Genomic DNA, 13,910 nt, shown 5'->3' on the forward strand with positions numbered 1-13,910 from the left:
GAATAGAAATTCTTTGCAAGCGTGATTAGGATTTGAAGATCGAGAAACAGAGCTTGTCTGTTGTAGTTCACAGACCTGCCAATCATCTGAATCCCTCTGACTCTTTGTTCACCCCTGCAAGGCGACAGTATGAAGATGAGAGCAGGCGTTGAGTATCAGCATAAAGACCAGGGAGAATGGATTACTTGTCTGTTTCTATTTCAAGTCAACAGGTTCTGGTGATGAAATATACACAGTTAATTACATTTAGTAGCAACACTGTAGGTGTACTGGTGGTCATTTTTCATCAAATGTAGATTACATATACATGTCATACAATACTCCCAGAGTGATGGCAATGTGATGGTAATGGTAATGGTTTTATTTCATTTGAACATGCATCAGATTACAATTGAGTGCATCCCATAATCAGTTCCCAGTTCCACATGTCCAAAAGGAGTAGGAAGAAGCAAAGCTTATTAAATCCTACCCCTCCATCTGGTACTTTTACAATCAGTAACTGTTACATTTGTTCACTTCCTGCTTTCCCAATATAATGTAAGTATCTTTTTGTACTTTATTTTATACATTTTTTGTATTTTTGATTTTTTTTTATTTTTATTTTTTTGTACATTTTACATTTGTTCACTTCCTGCTTTCCTAATGTAGTTTAAGTTTTTTTATTTTATTTTATTTTTGTCCCGTACCAAAGTAGGAAGTGATATGACCATCCAATGCCTTGTAGAGAAGTATTGAATTACATTTTTAGATTACAATTACATTGGTAATTGGTAATTAGTTGTTATCAATTTTCAATTATTTTTTTAAATGTGGGAATGGGAGGACACCGGGAAAAAAGGGCAAAATATGTCAGTTGTCCCGTGGAAAACATCCCAGGGAGGCAGTGAGGTGCGGAATGGGCAAGGAGACAGGCCGAAATGGGAGCTCTGAGAGCGGATGCAGAGATGGCTGATGAGTGCATGGAGGAATAGAACAGAAAGGAATAGCATAACTTATGTGGACATGCTGTAAAATCTAAAATAAGATTTTTTTTATAAGATTCTAAATAGTGGGGAGAAAAAATAATTGAAAGATATTTTTGTCTTCATTTCCCAGGAGGCTACACTAGGTGTTGTCCTTCATGAATGTTACAGCAAGATCTCATTTAGCCAAAACACACATGCAGAAAAACACCTGCAGGCCTGCTGGCCCGTGATTTCTCCACCGCAGACAAGCTTTCATGCCGTTGTACAATTTGACTCTTGATGTATGAGCACAGAGCACGGAAAGAGAGCAGATTAGGAATCAGCTGACTCCCCATATTTTCTTCCGAGTGACTTATTAAAAAGGTTATTCTGAGCGGTCTGTTGAACCGCTGGAGGGGGGCTGGAGGAGTAGTGAGACCCTGACTAGAACAAATCTCTGCCTCATAATGGTTGATTACTTTAGACAAGCCTTATCAGCTTAACTTAATAACACATGGAAATAACCTTCTCTACATATACATGTCTTGCTCCAGTTTGCTTTTGTGACAATTCCGCAATTCCTTAGATGAAGAAGTGGGCTGTGTACAGTATTGCTGCCATTCCAGCCAGAAGAACAGTGAAATGCGTCAGAGAAGCCTACTATTTACCTGTGAGGAGATTTGTTTATGTGCACGGTCTGTTTGTTTTCAGTCCCTTATTATGTTGAGCTGATAAAAGGCCAGGAAGCTGCAATGTCTTCACTACTCGTGCATTTGCCCGTGGCCATCTGTTTCAGCAGCTCAGCACAAATATCATTTTCCAAAACACACCGTCATCACCTATGCATGTTTACTTGGAAAATTATTATTAGACAAAGGCTGCCTGTGAAAGTATCATCTCCGTGTTCCACTAAGGGAAAAACAATTACAGTGATCCCTTGCTTGAAATAACACCCCTATAGTCACCTTTACATTTCAATTACAAAATATATAATAGACATAGGGCGGCATGGTGGTCGAGTGGTTAGCGCGCAGACCTCACAGCTAGGAGACCAGGGTTCAATTCCACCCTGGGCCATCTCTGTGTGGAGTTTGCAATAATTGGGTATACTTTATTTATTTTTTATTGTGTATTTTTGTACTGCTTAACTGACTCTGTACTCTTGCTGCTGTGCAATGCAAATTTCCCCACTGAGGGACGAATAAAGGCATATCTTATCTTATCTTATTCATACCTATGGACAATTTGGAGTGGCCAATTAACCTAGCATGTTTTTGGAATGTGGGAGGAAACCGGAGTACCCGGAGAAAACCCACGCATGCACGGGGAGAACATGCAAACTCCACACAGAGATGGCCGAGTGTGGAATTGAACTCGGGTCTTCAAGCTGTGAGGCCTGCGCGCTAACCACTTCGTCTACCGTGCAGCCCTAAAGACAATCATTCTGTGTTAAATCCCCAGGAAACCCGAGGTACAGTGGACTGGGTTGTTGCTATGCACACGAGTTATTCTAACTTTTTACAGTCATCAATGTGTCAAGAATGTGTGAACGTCTACCACAGTACTTTAAATCTACTCTAGAGCAGGATTCATCGAGGGCAGTGTAAAATGCAAGCAAAGACCAGCAGTTGGAAGCACAAAGTGCTATTATTGCAGGTCTCTGACCTCAAAATTCATCTTAAAATTGTGTGCTGTTGCTGAGTCTCTTTTTCTTCACATTGAAAATGCAGGATCTCTGGCAGCAGCGCATCAGCTGGCTTGCTGCCATTTGAGGTCTCGAAAAAGGAAGTCTATCCAGTTCCATTTTTCAGTTCCCTTTATACAAACAACGAGGGCTATGGTAACTAATGCTGACTTAATTTTTTGTTGTTGTAAACAATTATAACTGCCAAAATGTATTACAGCATTCCTGAAAATACCACTCATCTGAAAGCGTTCCCATTGTGACATGAGAACATGCAAACTCCACACAGAGATAGCCGAGGGTGGAATCGAACTCGGGTCTCCTAGCTGTGAGGCCTGCGTGCTAACCACTCATAATAAATAGAAGTTTTAAAGTGCAAATATGTTCCATGTATAGCACGAAATTCACAACCATTCCTAATAAGACTGCCATACTATAATAATAATTTAACAGTACACTACAAAAATGGCAGCACTTTAACCATTGCACCGTGTCTGTACAAAATAACACCTTAAAGAGGCATAAGATAGTCAAAAGTCATCGTTTTAACTACAGCAAGGCATGCTGGGAAACGCATAATCTGCATAATTCTGCCCTTTTCTAATCTGCCAACTCCCTTGAGCTGATTGGTCCAAACGTTACCTGGGATTTGGTACATTCACTTTCAGGATGGTGTAATTGTAATTTACTTTACATGTCCCACCTAACCTGTTTACTTGCATGTGCTTGCTTTGTTATACCCTTATCATACAATTACATTCACTATATACAGTTCATACCTAGCTTGACAAGAGAATTGGTCATTACTATAGATGAATCAATGATGATTACAGGGTAAACACGTGGCTCTTAAGCAGACCTCGTGCTAAGTAGAAGCCGGAGGAAAGGCTCCTAATGCCCCTGAGACTTGGGTAATAGTATTGTTATTGGGAGCAAACAGGTCTAATGACTCTCAAACACATTAAGAGGACATCAGCAAATTTCAAAACCATCAACGTCCACAGGCTCACCCCCAGCAAAGCGAATGAAGCAAAGTATCTCTGTAGCTCCTAGAAATGGAGCGCAACATCTTAGCAGCCGCCCACAATAGCATAGTAGGTACGAGTCTCTCGTGGAATTTACCTTGGTATGCCAATTAAATGACAACTTTAGTTGAGTGACCGTGAAGGTAATGGTAATGGTAATGGTAATGGTAATGGTAATGGTAATGGTTTTATTTCATTTGAACATGCATCAGATTACAATTGAGTGCATCCCATAATCAGTTCCCAGTTCCACATGTCCAAAAGGAGTAGGAAGAAGCAAAGCTTATTAAATCCTACAATCCTTACAATCAGTAACTGTTACATTTGTTCACTTCCTGCTTTCCTAATATAATTTAAGGTGTTTTTTACCTTAGGGGATCACGTGAGCAAAGCATTTAAATTTTTATAGCAAATTGACCAAACTGAACTAAGACCATCTGCACGCCTAAGTTCCTCTGGTAATATTTTTAGTAGTTAATGCAGTACTTACTCTCTGCTAGACTCTTTAGAGGGGAGGCAGTCAGTCACAGACCAATAGATAAACTTTTAACCTTTAACGTCCAACACAATGTGTTCCCAAGCACTGGTTGACCATCAATTTGTTGATATAGTTCTGCATAGATTAATCAATTACAGGGTCTGATTGTCATTGCCGTAAGTTATTTTTTTAATGTATATGTACAGGCTAAGACTATGTAATGGAATTCCTGTGTAGATAATAATCACCTAGCTGTGTTTTAACCATCCAGGTCAGTTTTGAATCAGATTTAGTACACAACCACATTTACATGAGGAGTTTTTCTCTTTCCGAATGGAATCTTTCCGAAAGCAATGGTATACATGGAAAGGAATATTCCAATCGCGTGTCTACATGCGCCGCGAAAAAATCAACCAGAATAGTCAATGGGGCATGCCCAGTAAAACGTAAACACCAACATCACGTGATACCGACTTCCTCGAGTTTTTCTTTCACTTGTTGGAATAACTCTGTATTGCCAGTTTTTCCTTCGTCCAGTTTGAATCAAAAACAAACTTTCCTTAGCAGTCCAGTGCCGATTGCTGGCCTCCATTTTTTTAAATGGAAGAACGTCTGGAGCTGCGTGTTACGTCATATCTCAGCATTGGCTGAAAGAACGCACCCGGGAACAGGAAAAGATAAAGTTCAATCTTGCTAATATTTTATAATGAAGCTGGGCACATGTTTTATATAGATATGTATTTTCTTTTGGAATAAAAGTGGACTTGTGAATGGCGTATAGAAGGGTTCAGATTCTGTTCCACAGATGGCGCTAATGCACACCAAAGCTGCTTGCCAACCACCAATAAACACCCCTAAACCCTAACCCTAACCCTAACCCTAAACCCTAACCCTAAACCCTAACCCTAACCCTAAACCCTAACCCTAACCCTAAACCCTAACCCTAACCCTAACCCTAACCCTAAACCCTAACCCTAACCCTGTCATTGTATGCAATTAGCAGATCAACGATTGTCATTATATCGTCAGCGCAGTGTCAAAGCATCGGTCTCCAGCGCAAGGCAGTTATATCCATTGTGAGTGCAGAAATCGATTGATTTGTGTGCTAACGATGGATCCATCTCGGGCGCAGCGCTATCGATCATGCAGATCCACCGTTAGCGCGTAATATATACAAAGGTTAGATTCTTTCCGTTTGAGCAAATAACCCGATTGGAATTGGAATATTTGGGTCCACGTAAACATGGCTAGTGTTCTGTCTCAATAAGTCCACGTGGACTTTGGGAGGTGGGTAATACTAAGGAGAAAGACCAGTAAGGTAATAACGGTCAGATTCCAGCTTCACACTCATCCGGCTGTCACAGTTCCGTGCAGATAAGAGGTGTCGGATCTCGGTCCAAGCTGTAAAGAGTGCGGACCAGGGTGGAAAATGTCAAGGCCTTAGAAGTCCCACCCACACGAGCATCAAGGTGATATGCGCAAGTCGTGGTATCACTTCAAATTCCTTGTGACAGTCATAACTATGACAAGAGGTGGCCAAGAGGAAAATATATCAGTATTCAAGGATACCGAACGGAGGCACCCAAAGCTGCCTATTGTGTAGCTCAGCACATCCACCCACGCACCGCTCCAAGGCTGTCTCCTCGACTTTGCTTTAGCTCAGGGAAGCTCTGTGATACAGCGGAGTTCTCAGAGCAGCTCCCATGCCAAAGTCCTGTTATCCAAATCCGTCTGCACAGTCTCATTTAATAGATAAGGGTCTAATCTATGGGATGGGGCGGTAGGGGGGGGGGTCCCACTAATACAAGGACTATCTTGTTGCTTGTGCGCCATTCTCCACATTCCAGGACTTTGTTTGCAGGCAAACAAACCCTTGAGGATATTTTCGCTTTCTGTCTTCAGGATCACAAATAATGATGGATGTAAACTGCCATGACTTGAATGAATGACAATATTCAGATATATTATATTTGGATTTTAGGCAAAAGACGATATACACAAACAGGCTTTGACTCTGGAAAAAAGTGATCAATATTTTGGTCTCTTTTCTGATGTTGCGGACTAAACCACTAACTGTGTTTGCTTCGGCCATTTTGCCTCTTCTTCCAGTGAAGAAAAATAGTCGAAAGCCGCAAAACATCCATCATCTAAGCTGATTTTCCTCACTTGGGTAGCGGCCATGCTGGAGCCTATCTCAGCTGACTTTGGGCTCGAGGCGGGGTACACCCTGGCTTGGTGGCCAGCCAATCCCAGGGCACATATAGACAAACAACCATTCACACTCACATTCATACCTATGGACAATTTGGAGTGGCCAATTAACCTAGCATGTTTTTGGAATGTCGGAGGAAACCGGAGTACCCGGAGAAAACCCATCTCAGCCTCTCTGACTTTATCTCCGAGGCCTCCTTCCTGATCCTATCCATCCTGGTCACTCCCAATGAGAACCTCAGCATCCTCATCTCTGCTACCTCCAGTTCTGCTTCTTGTCTTTTCCTCAGTGGTACTGTCTCTAGACCAAACAACATGGCTGGTCTCACCACAGTTTTGTATACCTTTCCTTTCATTTTAGCTGGAACTCTTCTATCACTTTTCTCCACCCGTTCCATCCTGCCTGCACACGCTTCTTCACCTCCTTTTCACAATCTCCATTGTTCTGGACTGTTGATCCCAAGTACTTTAAATTCTCCACTTTCTGTATCTCTTCTTTCTGTAACCTCACTCTTCCACTTGGGTGGAAAAAGTTGTCTATTTTTTTTGCATATGTGTTTTTTCAGAGATGTAATCATGGCCATTACCATTACCAAACCACAGGGGTAATCTTTTTCGTGTCTCACTGAACTGAACTGGTCCCATATTAATTAAAAGCAAACAGCTTCAGATGTATTTATTGAAGAAAATAATCATTAGTTGCAGCCCTAGTGTCATGTAAATAAATTGTGGAATAAATGATTTCATTATTCCAAATGATGTATGCCATTATGTGATGTATAACAGCCAAGAGATTATACTGTACATAGGTATACTGTAGCTCATACCAAGGGATGGATGGAGGAGGATAAGGCAGCAGAGGGACGGCCATCCAACTTGCCAAAATATTCCCAAATGTTTTTTTGGGATGAGTCACCCGCCTAAGTGTGCTCTCACACTTAGCTTAGCTGCCCTAGCATTTGCCTTAGAAAAACACATTTTATTTATCATTTTTTTCAGTTCTTCATAATTGTATCTAAAAGAGAACAGTGGTCACAGTCTTAATATAATATAATATAATATAATATAATATAATATAATATAATATAATATAATATAATATAATATAATATAATATAATATAATATAATATAATATAATATAATATAATATAATATAATATAATATAATATAATATAATATAATAATTATTATTATTACAATATATATAATTATTATATATTATTATTATTATATATATATTTATATATATTATATATATATATAATTATTACAATATGATATAATATTATAATATAATATATGATAATAATAATTATTATTATTAGTAGTAGTAGTAGTAGTAGTAGTATTATATAATGATATGACAATATGATATAATATATTATAATATAATATATGATGATAATAATAATAATGATATAAAATAAAATATATGTGATAATAATAATAATAAAATTATATATAACAATATAATATTATTAATATTAATATTACTGTCCAAAAGAAGAGGAGGAAGAAGCAGAGTCTCAGTTGAATTTTGAAACATATTTTCCATGCACGATTTCAAAACCACCAGAGAGCAAACAGTCTCTCAGCCCTGACTGTATCTAATAAAACGATAAGGGAACAAATGTGAACAGGAATTTCATTCTATCTTTCAGTGACTAATACTTCTTCTATGCTGCAGTGCAGCACGGCGGCGTTGGGTTTAATGTATAACCAGCCCTAATCCGCGCTTGCAAAACGTCGTGCTCATGTGAGTTAACATCTAAGGTGAATGAATGTTACTGAAAGAGTGCACATGATCAAAGGGATGACTAATGATGTTTCTATAATTACACCGGGGCACACAAACACACAAGCGGGCGAGCAGGAAAAATGCACTCTGCATAATCTCCTACATTAAAACATGTGTCTTAGAAATGTTATAGCAAGCTGCTGATTTGTGTCCTTTTATAAGACATTACATTTTGTTATTACTCCATATTACAGAAACAAAATGTTTACCAAAAGCTACAGTAGAATTTGGGGATAATTTTATTCACCGTTAATGTATTTATGTGCACAAGCACTACATTGTACTCCAGCACAGATCTTATTATGTGTTTGCCAAAGTCGGAGCACTTTCAAGATCAGACGCTGTTTGAAGGTACTCTTCATAGCTGATACCCGAAACTCAGGCTAGGCCTTTCATTTTGGCCTGGGATAGGAAGTTATATCATTAGATTGTGTTTGAGTTTGAGTTTTTTTTTGTTTTTTTTGTCAAAAATCTGCTCCGTGTTATTTTGGGATTCCACATTTATTTATTTCTATATTTTATTTCTCCTTGTTTTGCACTTCCTTGAAATGAATGCCAACTACTCCCACACTTTCCACCATACTTGTCAGATTGAGTTGCTGCCCACAGGCGCTTTCCCACCACAACACAAGAAATCAGACACTTCTAATGCTGCATTGCAAGTCTCTACACCTCTGGGTGACACGGTATCATTTAGCCCCTTTGAAGGTGTAGCCTGGGGGGGCACCTTGGTTCACATCTGCGATGATCTCATTTGCCCTGCAAGTGGTCTTCTTTGTGAAATCTTACACAGTTGAATTCTCTTTTGATATGTTGGGTTTTTTTAAGTACGGATAAGATATGGTATGAGTTGTTCTCGCTTGTTAATAGCGTAAATAAATCTTTGGAACACACGTACAGAAGAGCAGGACGCACACTATTCTATTATTCTGCTGTACGAGAAGCTAACAATATCTCCTTCAAGTTTGAGTTCTCGGTTGCACAGTGGTCGAGTGGTTAGCGCAAAGGCCACACAGCCTGTGTGGAGTTTGCATGTTCTCCCCGTGCATGCGTGGGTTTTCTCCGGGTACTCCGGTTTCCTCCCACATTCCAAAAATATGCTAGGTTAATTAGCGACTCCAAATTGTCCATAGGTATGAATGTGAGTGTGAATGGTTGTTTGTCTATATGTGCCCTGGGATTGGCTGGCCACCAGTCCAGGGTGTACCCCGCCTCTCGTTTGAAGGCAGCTGGGATAGGCTCCAGCACCCCCATGACTCTCGTGAGGTTAAGCGGTAGAAAATGAATGAATGCATGAAGTTCGAGTTCTCTACCAGAGGCCTGGGAGTTTGAGGGTTTTGTGTAAGGTTTCTGCTGGAGCCGTCCATACAGCTTGGGAGTGACTGCTCCGAGTTCCCCAATCACTACCGGCACCAGAGGAAATGAACATGAACAATGACGCAAAGAGGATGTGAACATGATGAAATACAGTAAAAGTTAGAGTACTCCAATTTCTATGAAGAAAAAACCTAATTTTTTAGTGTTACGATGGTCTCCCATTGTTCATTCAAATTTTTGTAACAACAGTACATTGTTGTTCAATTGATGTTAACGTACCACATGTATAGTACCACATGTTCCAAATACCGTCTTTATGCCGACAGAGGAGGTAGTAAGTACTCCAGAACTTAGCTGCACTGCCAAAGCTTGATTAACCTCCATTTTTGCAGAACAGATTCCAATTGTTGACAGATTTTGTGGTCCCTAAAACTGGCCCTTTTGTATAATTCTGACATACACATCATTTTGTGTTTACCTCTGGGATGTCACCACTTACCATTGGTTCATTTCAGGTCAGCCCACTGAGCTGGAAGCTCAAATTGGCTGTCCGTCAAGCCACGAGACAATCCTTGACCCAAATGAAGGTTGTTACTAGGGATCATATATATATAAATATACATATATATCATATAACAAAACTTGTTAGAGCAGCAAAACAGACATGTCTTCTTGACCCGCTTCCTGGGAAACTCATTAAAGAGCTGTTCTCAATTTTAGCTCCTTCAATCTTAAATGTTATAAATCTATCACCTTTCTGTGGCACTGTGCCTGCAGCTTTCATGACTGCGGTGATTCGACTTCTACTCAACAAAACAAACCTCGACGCTCAGAGTATTTCTAATAGGCCGGTGTCTAACCTCCCATTTATTTAGAAAATCCTTGAAAAAATTGTAGCACAACTGTTCAATGATCATAATTGTGATCAATGGTCTTGAGTAGTTTATTTGAACCTCTTCAGTCTGGTTTTAGGCTGACCGACTGCACTAAATTGGCACTTGCAAAAGTGACAAACGATCTTCTACTCTGCCAGATATTCCCAGCACACCCCTACTACACGTTTGGGTGTCCCAGGTCTAATCCGTCTAATCCAACTGATCATCAGGTGGACAGCTCAGATCTTCACCCGTGTAACCAGAACATTCGGACTCAGGTCTGATGATACAAAAGTCGATCATAGACCTGTGGCCTCGGGTGTCCTGGTGCCAAGTGCAATTATAGACATCCCTATGTTCGAACATGGTGTTAGTAGTCCACATATATGATATATTTAACTGAAATTTTTGATCCAAACAACCACTTTTTCATACCAATGTAGCTTTCTAATGAGCTGTCCTTCATTTGGTCCTTCATCTCCTCAACCAGCTCCCTTTTTAACTCATGCTTCCATGTCTCCCCCTGCTGGCAAGGTCTAATATGATGTCATTATATTCAGGGAGGTTATATTACCTGGATTTTTGCAGGGGTCCTGACCCCTGTACATCCATTTTCTATGCCGCTTATCCTCATTAGGGTCGGGTTGACGATGCGCTTCAAAATGAAGATGATGCACTGTTGGGAATAAATTAATACAAGTTCATATAACAACAATACTACAGTATAAATTGTAAATGTAGTCAGTGCTTGTGATAGCGTTGACTTAGACCTGAGTATTATCAGGGAAAAACAATGCTAACTACACATACTAACTACACACAGAGACAACTGTGCTATAAAAAAGATGAAGAGGATTGAAAGGAAATACGCCATTTCTTCCTTGATGATAATTTTACAAAGCAAATGACAATTCAGAATGAAATGTTACCTTATTGTCAGCTAATTTTTCCCTCTTTTTAGTCTAAACAAGACAGATAAACACCCATACAGCAATGCAAACAATATGTGCTCTGTAAGCTAGCAGTTTAATTCACTTTGGACAAATGTCTCCTTCACCTCCATTGTTCAAATTAATATATTTGCAGGAAAAGGGGCGCCATATATCTTCAAAGGATTATGGAAATACGCTTTTTTAATATATGCGAGCATACTGAATTGAATACAAATCTTGGGTAAATATTGCATAGCATTGCATCTTTGTGCATTTCATTGTATTTCATTTGTGTCTGTGTTTCATTTGCTAAACATGTATAATATAAAGCCCCAGTATGATATGCAATGTGTTGGCCAATATTACAGGCAGGGGTTGTAGTCGGATTTCACTGCAAGCAATGCTTTTGTAATTTGATCTGATTTCATTTTTAGAATTTATGACATAACCAGAACAATAAATACACGCAGCCCTCTTCTGTCACATCTAAACAGCCATTCCACCATTTGTTAATGTCCCTTCATGCGAACACAACTGCATTTGCTGGCATTTTCTAAGAATTAACCAAACTTTATAAAGAGGATCATTGTTAGCTGACAGGACCTTGACAAATACGCCCCCTGGTGGTGGTTATATTTTCTTTGCTAAACTATGAAAGCACACAGCGTCTCCTACTGACTGTAAATAGCATCTCACTAATAGGGAAGCATACCGAATAAAATATTGTTGTGGGGGCGAATAGAGTCGCTCTTTTTCGACAAAAACTCAGCAACTTGAGAGGACGTGTGGGCTCCGTTTATTTGGACACGACAGAAAAAAACCGCCAACCAACCTACTACAGTCGCATTTCATTGACGTCATCCGTGTACCAACTCTCCAGGCATGACCAATCAAATTCACACCAAATTAAACTGTTACAATAGCTATGGTTTTGAACAAACTATCGATTATATTTTTGCAATGAGCAGTGGCAATACTCGCACAACCCACTAGATGACGCTCTTTCACTTAGTCTAAATTAGTCCAAACTTCAAAGGAACATGTGCTCTGCTGCTTTTTTTTTTTTAAATAAAAAAACAGTCTGAATTACAGTATAGTTTTGTTATATATTCTCTGTCATCCATTGGTTTATGTTATTTGATGTATGTTTATATTTATCTCATGCTGGTGTTTACCCAGAGGGATAAAAAATGTGACTTTACGAGGTTAAAGCCGATAAATGTAAAGAAAACATGATCATACTAAGCAGTAAATATCATAATTGTTGCTGTTGCGAGTGAAGGCGCGTCCCGCGGTGATACGTCGGTCCAGTAGAGGTCCTGTAGGGACAGGAGGAACACACAGTGCTCCCCCCTCAGCAGCGGACCGCCCGCCTCAGTCTCTCTCCATCACTGTGATCGGGCTGGTCGCTTCCCTCTCGCCTTGCCTCTGTGCAGTCTGCGGACAAACCGGGGAGAGAACCGGCGCTGCAGCTCCGTGGTCGCGGACTCCAATGTGGATACGAGGTCCGATCAATGGGAATACTTTAACCGGAGCCTTACGGCCAATTACGTGAAAAAAGGTAAAAATGACAGATGACACGTTTGTGTGTTGTCCAACTTCATCTGCATGACTACGTTCTGTGGTGCAATTCTAATATGATTTCATATCACGGTGCTGAATTTATGCATGGAGACGCACACTAGGATGAAATAATATTCGCTATCCTTATTTCCGAAGCAGTAAACTGTCTGAGCTGTTAAATCCACCCCGGAACAGAGCCCCCCCCCCCCCCCCCCCCCCCCCCCCGGTGAGTGGTGCCGTGAGGGGGACAATCGGTGTCTTGTGTGAGGACAATTTTAGGACAAAACAGCCGCTGGTTCTGAACAGAAAGATCTTTCTGTCCGATGCTTCTGGTGTGGGCGCTTGCTTGGTGCTGAGGCAGCGACTTTGTGGTGACAGCATCATTATTCACCAAGATGCCAAATGACATTAGTCCTACGTGGGGATGGCTAAACTGGCCACATAAGAGGACGCCAAAGAAAAGTCCCATGAAATGGTACTGCGCTGCAGCACACCGGAAGGGGGAAGGGGGAGGGGGTATTTGTGTTATTTCGGTTCCCTTGGTTAACATAGAATAATATGATGCGGTGCAATACCACTGAAACTACAATAGTAGGTTGCACGGCGGTCTAGTGGTTAGCGTGCAGACCTCACAGCTAGATGAGTCGAGTTCAATTCCACCCTCGGCCATCTCTGTGTGGAGTTTGCATGTTCTCCCCGTGCATGCGTGGGTTTTCTCCGGGTACTCCGGTTTCCTCCCACATTCCAAAAACATTCTAGGTTAATTAGCCACTCCAAATTGTCCATAGGTATGAATGTGAGTGTGAATGGTTGTTTGTCTATATGTGCCCTGTGATTGGCTGGCCACCAGCCCAGGGTGTACCCCGCCTCTTGCCCGAAGACGGCTGGGATAGGCTCCAGCAACCCCTGCGACCCTTGTAAGGATAAGCGGTAGAAAATGAATGAATTTGCTCTTGAATTGGATATCATTATATTGTGTACCTAATGAAGTGTCCAGTCAGAGTGTATTATAGTATTGGAATTTTTGGGGGGATGTATTTCCATAATATGGAATGCACATTGGACAGCATCTTTGTATTT

At 40.5% G+C, this 13,910-nt stretch overlaps 2 protein-coding genes across 3 annotated transcripts in view; one reads left to right on the forward strand and one right to left on the reverse strand.

Annotated features, from left to right (window-relative positions):
* The window catches only part of LOC131104028 (dystroglycan 1-like), a 76,458-nt gene that overhangs the window by 13,729 nt on the left and 48,819 nt on the right, over nt 1-13,910 (reverse strand). The window lies entirely within an intron of this gene.
* The window catches only part of pcbp4 (poly(rC) binding protein 4), a 47,270-nt gene continuing 45,981 nt past the window's right edge, over nt 12,622-13,910 (forward strand). The window contains exon 1 of the mRNA XM_058050726.2: nt 12,622-12,828. The gene's annotated coding sequence lies outside the window, so the exon portion shown is untranslated. The remainder of the gene's footprint in view (nt 12,829-13,910) is intronic.

Source organism: Doryrhamphus excisus, linkage group LG15 (genome assembly GCF_037039965.1).
Source record: "Doryrhamphus excisus strain RoL-2023G ecotype Guam linkage group LG15, RoL_Dexc_Guam_v1.1, whole genome shotgun sequence".
In the NCBI taxonomy this organism is placed as follows: domain Eukaryota; kingdom Metazoa; phylum Chordata; class Actinopteri; order Syngnathiformes; family Syngnathidae; genus Doryrhamphus; species Doryrhamphus excisus.